This window comes from Gekko japonicus, unplaced genomic scaffold (assembly GCF_001447785.1).
Source record: "Gekko japonicus isolate JY-2015 unplaced genomic scaffold, Gekko_japonicus_V1.1 scaffold496, whole genome shotgun sequence".
Lineage (NCBI taxonomy): Eukaryota > Metazoa > Chordata > Lepidosauria > Squamata > Gekkonidae > Gekko > Gekko japonicus.
In genome coordinates this window covers 80,297-89,547 of record NW_015167547.1, presented here as the reverse complement: position 1 = coordinate 89,547, position 9,251 = coordinate 80,297, and the positions used below count along the sequence as shown (strand labels likewise).

Here is a 9,251-nt window from a genome sequence, read left to right as displayed (position 1 = left end):
CAGCCAGTGAGGGAAAAATTAGTCCCACAGGAGCCTAGCAGGAGAAGTGTCTTCGTCAGGAGAAACAGCCATTTGGCAGTTATTCTGACAGGGAACAGTGGCTGAGGTGGCAGTGGATGGGGAAGAGGAGTGGACCCAGCACACAGCCAATGGCACACGATTATTCTTGAGTGGCGGTTGATGGGCCAATGCCCGATGGAGCACACAGCACAGCCAATGGGAGAGCTGGAAATGGCCAATGCATCAAGAGAATTATATATATAAGAAGATTATAATTGATAAAATCACAACACAGATTGTTGCATGTGAATATGACATGTTTTAATCCTAAAACAACAATATAAAATATAGGTAATACCTGTTCATTCTCATAAGTGGAGATGAATGGTTATCCACCATTATAAAAATCTATGGCACTTTACATGGTATTTTCTCATGTAGGCTTTTTTCTGTGTGGGTTTTTATGTGTATGGGCTTTTTTCCATGTAGGCATTTTTCCACATGGGCATTCATAACTGTGGGTTTTTTCTGTGGGCTTTTTTCTTAGAACCCCCTTTTCTTATACTTTTCTGGGCTCTAGATGGCAGACACCAGGACTCACTCGCTGCCACTATTAATTGTTTTCTGTTTCATCTGGCATACTCATACTTTTTGGCCCTCCTTTTGGTGTTTTTTAATGTGTTTTAATTGAATTTTATATTTTAATTGTATCTTGTTTAGATTTATAATGTTTTGTTTGCCACCTTGTGGACCTTGATCAGGAGGAAAGGTAACAATGAGCATCAGTGGTAATTTAGCTATGAATACAACTGAAAGAATGAAAAGTATGTATTTAGTACTGACATGTCAGTCTTTCTTAGTTCTCTTAGCAGTGATAGAATTTTGTTTTTAAAAAGACTAAGGAACACTTTGAATGGACACAGTATTATTTTACTTTAATACATAATTCTCTCATTCTCCACCTTACTCAAGTTAATCTTAAAATAAGGTATGAGTTCCTCCTGACAGTCATCGACTGGCAGCCTCAAATGAGCTTTGAACTGGCAAGCAGACTATCTCTGGGCTTCATTTATTAGGTTCATTCATTGTCTATCATTCAATGACCTTCAGAAATGGTGGTTGTTCAAGAGTTATTCTGATAAATTGACTGTGTGTGAGGTCCACAGGTGGTAGAGAAGTCAGATCCCATAAATTGGATGAAATACATATTGTAGTGATTTCCAAGAGAAAATAAAACTGGTTGTAATTAAGGACTAATCATCTTCAACTACCAAATGGGAACCAGGTGTTCAGAGCCATAGAAAAAAAGACTCAGAGGCATGGGTTAGTTTGGCGCAGTACGGACACAGATAATGATAAAAAAATACAATTACACTCTCATTGTAACTTAACCTTTTAAATCAGTGCCATAACCCTTTAATACCAGTTTGATTTGCAAGCAATTATCAGGTGATACTGTTTAGCTTCATGCCATAAACAAGCTTTGGCTGACTGTTTTCGTTCATTAACTTTCTGTTAAAAGGATAGAACTTTTCCCCCTTGTCCAGTTAGTGATCTTTTCCTAACCATGTTGATGTGGAAATTCTAATTATTTCAATATACATTTAGAATGTAAAGTTTAAGATCAGAGACTTAGAGTCTTAAACATTTCAAATCACTTGCTGGAATCTGGTTTTAAAAGAAAGCTAGTGCTATGGATTGTGCTGTACATGAACTATAAAACAAAGATAGATTATTTATTTTTGATCATAGGATTTGACTAAACAGAAACACACACTGCTAAAGGTTTAAAACAGTATTGGGATGTGCAGAGGGGAAAAAAATGGATTTATTTATTTCCAAAATGTGTATGTCAACTTTCTGCCCTCATGAGGATAGCTAACAGATTAAAAGTATACATAATAAAATACATGTTTAAAACCAGACAAAACACATCATTAAAATAATTAAAACTAATGCTAAAATGTACACACAAAAGCATAAAAACCACAATTAAAACATAGGACAGGAATGGAGAATTACTGAGGGAATGCCGGATGAAACAGACAAGAGGATTTCACCCACTGGTGGAATATGATAATTGAAGGGGATAAGTGAATCCCTCTGGGAAGAAAGTTTCAGGGTTTGGTGCCACAACAAAGAAGACCCACTCCTGGGTTGCTACCCACCAAATCTCAGAATACAGGCTACCCAGATCAGGGTCTCAGAAGGTGACAGTAGTGGTCAGGTATGTTGATAAGGGAGCAGGTGGTCCTTAAGGTACACAGGTCCCAAGCCATATAGTATTTTAAAGGTTAACAGCAGCACCTTGAATTGTGCCTGGGCGAAGTCTGGAATGATATGGACATACAACCCACTCAAGTCAACATCCTGGCTTCAGCATTCTGCACCAATTGAAATTTGTACATTTGTGTTTTATGCGTGTATTTTTTTGTGAAAAAAATAATAAAACCCTGCCTCTTTGGGGGCAGTTTAAAAAAGAGAGAGAGAGAGAAATCACAGCGGGACCATTAAGCTCCCACCACACACCAAGCTGCCGTTCCTCAAGCATCTGAGGCATCTGACGAGGATGAGGCCCATCAGGTTCACTGCCCGGCTCGCCGCAGTTCCAGGCCAACAACATCACCAGCGAAGGACACTGCATTGCATCCCTGCACTAGCTGTGGTGAGGCCCACGAACATCGTTCCTGCTGTTTCCGCAACATGACATGCAGAGCCTGCAGCAAGTCTGGCCACATTGCATGTGCTTGCTGCTCTAAAGGGACAGGAAAATGCACCGCCACCCACAAGGAGATCAAGGATCTACACACAGTGGCTGTCCATCAACACCAGGTACTGAATTTGCCCTGGGACACCCCTGACAAAATAAAAGTGATTGTGTTGATCGAGGGGAACCCTTGCATGATGGAACTGGACACAGGGTCCTCTATCTCCATAATATTGGAGGAGACTCTCAGGAGGCTCTGCCCACAAGGGAGTCCCCACCTGAGGCCCCTGGCTTCGCCCTCAGAGACTTTCAGAAGAACGAGGTGGCCATTAAGGGTTGGGGCAATTTCCATGTGAAGTACCAACACTTTGAGGGACACTTGAACTTGTTGGTGGTGGAAGGGTGGCTCACCAGCTTACTGGGACTATGTTGGTTTGTGCCCTTGGGGTTCCAAGTAATGGGGGTGCACCACATGCGGTCTGCAGACTTCAGCTAGTGGCAGGCCCACCACATTTCAAACAGTAAAGGAGCTTCTCACATCAAATGACATCCTTGCCCACTTCAACGAGATGTTGCCGGTCGTCTTGGCATACGACACTTCTACCTACGGCATTGGTGCCATCCTCGGCCATCAGTTGCCAGACAGGTGGGAGGTGCCAGTTGCCTACTACTCCCAGACCTTGTCGTTGGTGGAGTGGAACTACACTCAGATCGACAAAGAGGCTCTCACAATTATGGCCAGGGTGAAGAACTTCCATGACTATCTTTATGGCCAGCCCTTCACCATCGCTGCCGATCATAAGCCCCTGCTCAGCCTTCTCACCCCAATCATCAAACGCTGCAGATGCTGGTGCCCCAGGTTCTTCGCTGGTCCATCTTCCTGGGATGGTACCAATATGCCATCCAATACAGGCCGGGGAACTCCATGGGGCATGCAGATGCTCTGAGCTGCCTTCCGTTCAATGCTGTCAACTCGGACCCAGCCCTAGTGCACCAGATCTTTCTGATGGAAAGCCTGCTGGACCGGCCTCTGCATGCCACAGACATCACCTGCCACACCACCAGGGACCGTCTCCTCTCCTGCGTTCTCAACTGGGTGGGGAGGGGATGGCCCACCGGTCAGGTGGACCCCAAATTCACCGCATTCACATCCCGAAAAGACAAACTCTCCGCACACAAGGGGTGCCTACTATGGGGAAGCCGGGTGGTCATGCCCCCACCGCTGAGGAAAGGAGTGTTGGAAGCCCTGCATGAGTCCCACCTCGGGATCGTGAAAATTAAGGCTCTGGCCAGAAGCTACATATGGTGGCCAGGAATGGACAGTGAAATAGAGGCCTGGGTCCAGCATTGCCAGGCATGCCAGGAGACACGCCCCGAACCTTTGAAGGAGAACCTTTTCAAAAGTATTTTGAAATTTTAATATGTAGACTGTATTGTCAGGCTCCATTTTTATAAAGGTTTCTTCTTTAAGGTCTTGTTTATTTTTTACTGGTTCCAATTTAAAGTCTGGTTCTTCTGGTTTCTTTTCTTATCTCTGAACTTCTTCCATTTGCAAATCCATTTTCTGGATAAATATGTTTATTTTGTTCTTGTATAGGATTCATAACTGCTTCTAACGCCATTGCCACAGCCGAGATCATTGTCTCTTGTATTAAGGCCTGTAGATCTACTAAATTAATACCTAGAGATGGCACCACAGGAGCCTTTTCTTTAATTTCTGCAACAACCATCTTAAGATATTTTAAACAAAGAATCTCACTGGAATTGTTTTCCCATAAAAAGATCTAAGCACAGTCAATTTTGCAAAGTTTACAAAACATTTACTAATGTTATTACTGCACTATTATGATAATCATAATAATAAACATAAACTTTCCCCAGCAGTGGCAAATCTTATCAGCTGTTTATAGAATATTCAGTAGAAACTGAAACAATACATTACATTGCCAAATTTGTCTATGTTACAAGGAAGTGACATACTGAAAGTGAATTTTAATTAATTAGTATTTCAACCTTATTTTCTTCTTTCTTGTTTAATTTGTAATCCAGATAATAATTCTAATCTACAGGAAATTCTTATTATGGTTCCAAATAATGGGAAACTTTAGTAAAAAAAACACACCCCAATCTTCTTTTAATCTCAGTGAGAGGAAAGCTTCAGCAAAATAAATTGTAATCCAATAAAAGTGAGATTTTAAATATATTTGTAATTCACAATATGGTATTTAGTAGTTAATAAAGTTAGCCATTTATTCTGTTGCCCCAATTTTTATTTAGAAAGTTCTTTTCTTGTTCTCCTTCTAGCCACTTCAGTACAAGGGGGGAATCCCTTTACCCTCCCTTCCCTTAACTTTTAAAGTGTAGAGTTTAAAGTGCTCAGTTGATAGAAGAGCTTCTGATCTTAGTGCATTAAAAGCTTACTCACAGTGTTGGTTATCGCTGTATTGAATGGGGTCTGCTGTCCCCCCCCTTTTGTCCAGCAATCGCAGCTACACACCCATTGCTGCAATGGATGCTCTCATGCAGCCTTTGCATTGGGATGATCGGACTTCTACCCACTTTCTGTCACTCACGGGGAGTCCAGATTGAGTCCCTTGCTTGGGCTCCTCTCTGGGGAGCCCAATGGAGATTCAGATGGCCCCAATCCCCTCTAAAAACCTGATGATCCAGCTGCAGCACAGGGAGCTCATCCTGGTGTGACTGTCCTCACTGTGCTGAAACTGGAATGAGTTTTACTTATCTGGAAGTCTGGAACCAGATGCCCACCTGCCAGCCAACTTACTGAGCTCTCAACAGCTGCCAGCATGTCTTCCAACTCCAGCCTCAACACCATGCAGCACCTGGTGGAGCAGCTGAAATTGGAGGTCAGTGTGGAAAGGATCCAGGTTTTCCAGGCAGTTGCAGAGCTTCAGCAGTACTGTATGCCGAATTCCTGCAAAGATGCATTGCTAGTTGGAGTCCCTGTGGGAAGCAATCCATTTTGGGAGCCCAGGTCCTATGGATTGCTCTGAAGACAGGCAAGGTTAAGTTCTCTTCAACCACAAGAGGAATCCCTGCCACTTTCCTGGTTTCAGCAAATATTTTCTCTCTTGCTATGCCTGTATTTTTGTGTGGCCAAAATGGTGTCCTTAGATATTTGTTGGTATGATTGATCATTCTTAGTAACTGGTATTTTGCTGCAGCTTCCAGACCTGTGACAAAAATAAAAAAAATAAATGATAAAAAGTTTGGAATGTATGAATATCAAACAAGTGAACACCTGATTTCATGATTAGATTTTTATACTTCAGTGAATGCATAATGGAATGTTCTATAAATCTGACATGGGGTTTTTTTTAGTAATATACTTAGTTAAACTGTGATTCATCTATCCCAATTTCCGATTTTTATTGTTATATCAAATATCTGAACATGTTTTGTCTTGTAGCTCACTTTGACATCTTTCTGTACTCTAAAATGTTGTGTATCCTAAAAAGCTCAAAATGTTTTTATTTTTATTTATTTTTTATTTTTAACATTTTACCCTGCCCTCCCCACAAGCGGGCTCAGGGCAGCTTGCAAGAGGGCACAAGCCCATGCAAAAAACAAGATAAAACAATAAAACCATTAAATAACAACAAAAACAACAATAAAGTGCTCCATGAAAACAAGATGGTCTCCAAATAATTTCATTGGGGGTGATATTGTCCTGTAGATGATCCAAGGCCAGTCCAGCAGTACCAGTGCCACGCAATATTATGGCAGTTCTTCTGAGGACCGCCCCTAACCCCATTGTTGTTTGGTGGTGGTGGCAGTGGTGGCCCCTATATGAAAACCTGGCGGAAGAGCTCCGTCTTGCAGGCCCTGCAGAACTGCATAAGGTACCGCAGGGCCCTGATCTCCACTGGGAGCTCATTCCACCAGGTAGGGGCCACCACTGAAAAGGATCTGGCCCTGGTCACAGCAAATGTTGTCTCCTGGGGGTCTGGAATCCCCAGGCGGTGTTGTGACCCCAACCGAAGTGCTCTTGGGGGTATATGTGGTGAAAGGCAGTCCCTCAGATAAGTCAGATCCTGGCCATATAGGGCTTTAAAGGTAAGTACTAGCACTTTTAAACTGATTCGGTATGCTATTGGCAGCCAGTGAAGCACTTTCAGCCCAGGCTGGATGTGCTCCCACTTGGGGAGGCCCATCAACAACCTGGCTGCCACGTTCTGCACTAGCTGCAGCTTCCAGATCTGTGACAAAAAAAAAATGATAAAAAGTTTGGAATGGTTGAATATTTGGAATCCCAATAAAATCAGTAGGAAATATCCATTTCCCACTAGAATGCCATTTAAATGGGTTCTTTACAGTGCTGGTTCTGAGCAAGATGGCAGGATCACACATTGGGAAGGCTGGTCAGCATCTTCCTCCTCTCCCTCTCCTTCCTTCTCCTTCACTGGAGGAGGCTGCACTGGACATGTGGTATTCCTGTAATCTTCTCCACATGCCAACCTCTTCTGCAAAAACCACCTTTTATACTGCTGCCATGCAAGTACAGTCTACCCTAAAACCAATATATGCTGCAGCAAAACACAGAAAGGAAAAAAGAATGTATCTACACACAGAATACACAAAGTGTATAATTGATTATCTATATCTAAAATTTAATAAACCTTACCCTTATCAAAAATATAAATCCAGATAATATATATATTTTCCCTATCAATCACAATATAATTGTGAATCTAGTAATCCTAAATCTTGTTCCTAAATAGTAAGTAAATATATACACTTGGGATATAGTGGGGATCAGTTAGAGGATGAAGTGTTTGGAAAGAGAGACAAGGAGGAGCGTTGCAGCATATGCAGCGTTAATCAACAGCAAAAGGTCACAGGACTTCACATGGATTAAGATAACTATGGTCTGCCCTTCAGTTGAAAAGGACTGATGTGAAAGTGTCATCTGTTCTTCCTTTGGATTCCATAAGTGCAGATAGACATCAATCACAGGCTTTGCTTTCACACTAGCCCCCTCCCTCTCCAAAACCATGACAACAGCACCAGCCAGGGAGTCCCCACCTTCCTTGGTGTCAGGTTGTCAGAGGAATATGTATCTTGCATTTCCTGGCAACTTAGACTGCTTTCTGTGAGAGCTAATGGAATTCTTAGTGTCCAGAATTATAAAATTTGGGTTCCAAACATTCATTTTTTTAAAAAAATTGCATCATTCTGTGAAATTCCAAATACTTAAAAATCTAAATTTTACACACACGCACACTTTTTTTTTTGCTAGCCTCAGGTACATAGAGGGTGCAGGACATAAAGTCTTTAAATAAATCTCTATTGTCCCTTTGAAATCTCTATAATGTTTAAAAAGTCCTTTCACCATGAAGGAGTTCTCTCTTGTACCTTTTGTGAAATCTTTGTGAAGGTCTTGGTATCATCAGCATGACTGAGTAAAACTCCTTTATCTAAAAGTAATGCACTGATAGCATTAAAAGACCTTATTTTCTTTGAACTAGAAATTATCCTCCATGAAACAAAATGATTGAAGTGATTGTATTTTCTGCATTCTTTTCTGTCTTCTGGACAGAAAAATATGCTAAGGCTGATGCCACACTTACTGAAGGTCTTTGACATGTCTGCATACCTTTGAGGTACTGTCTCTTTATCAGTTCCAGGACTTCTTTTGTTCCAAGGCTTACTGTCTTTTAACTTTTTAAAAAGTTCTACTCCACTGTAGGGCATTCATTTCCTGCTTCCCTCAGACTCCCAACAGCTTTGTTGCCATTTCCTCAGTCCTGCATATATCCACTGCATGTGTCAAAGTTAAGGTCGCTGTCAGTAATCTAGGTCTCCATCTGTTTGACTTTCTGCCTCATATTATTTTCCCATTCAGATTATGTATTACATAGAATCCTTTTGGCAAGGCAATAATTGAATGTAGAGAGTTTACACATGTATAGTTCATGTGCAGGTAGATTAGTATTCAGATTATCTCATCACATTTCTCCCTGCTATGACAGTTGGTTTGCTACAGTTTTTTTTTGGGGGGAGGGGTCTTTTGTTTCAGCCCCTGGCCTTAAACTATTGTGAATTTTTCATTTAGAATATTATTAATACTGTTTGGATTCAGCTTCATGTTTCCAAACATACTAGCTTTAATTCATACATCACCCTATGTTCTTTGGCAAAGCCTCTGACACATATATCTGCTTAAATTAAACCCAAGTATGGGCCAAACTACAGATTTATGAATTTTGATGAGATGGGACCCAACCTAGTTTTCCCACAGCCTCACAAAAAGGAAAGGAATGTTTAAATTCCAAAGGGGCTCAGTTCAGTTTGAGACGACAATGCGAGGGAAGGATGGGCTCCTGCCTCCCCCCGCCATGCCATTTTCTCTAGCTGAAGCGAGGAGTCATTTGCCCCAACTTGGAGCTGTACAAACAGTATTCTGTATGCAGTTATCATGAACTGAATTGGACCCCTTTGGACTTTATAAACTTACTTTTCCTGCAGCTATTGTTTGACTCCTCTCCTCCTCTGTTTTCCCACCATATTTTAGATTGTAAACTCT

General features: G+C 41.6%; 1 pseudogene; it reads left to right on the top strand.

Moving 5' to 3' along the window:
- Positions 1–5,511: 5,511 nt before the first annotated feature.
- Positions 5,512–5,718, top strand: LOC107112508 (annotated as a pseudogene).
- Positions 5,719–9,251: the final 3,533 nt, after the last annotated feature.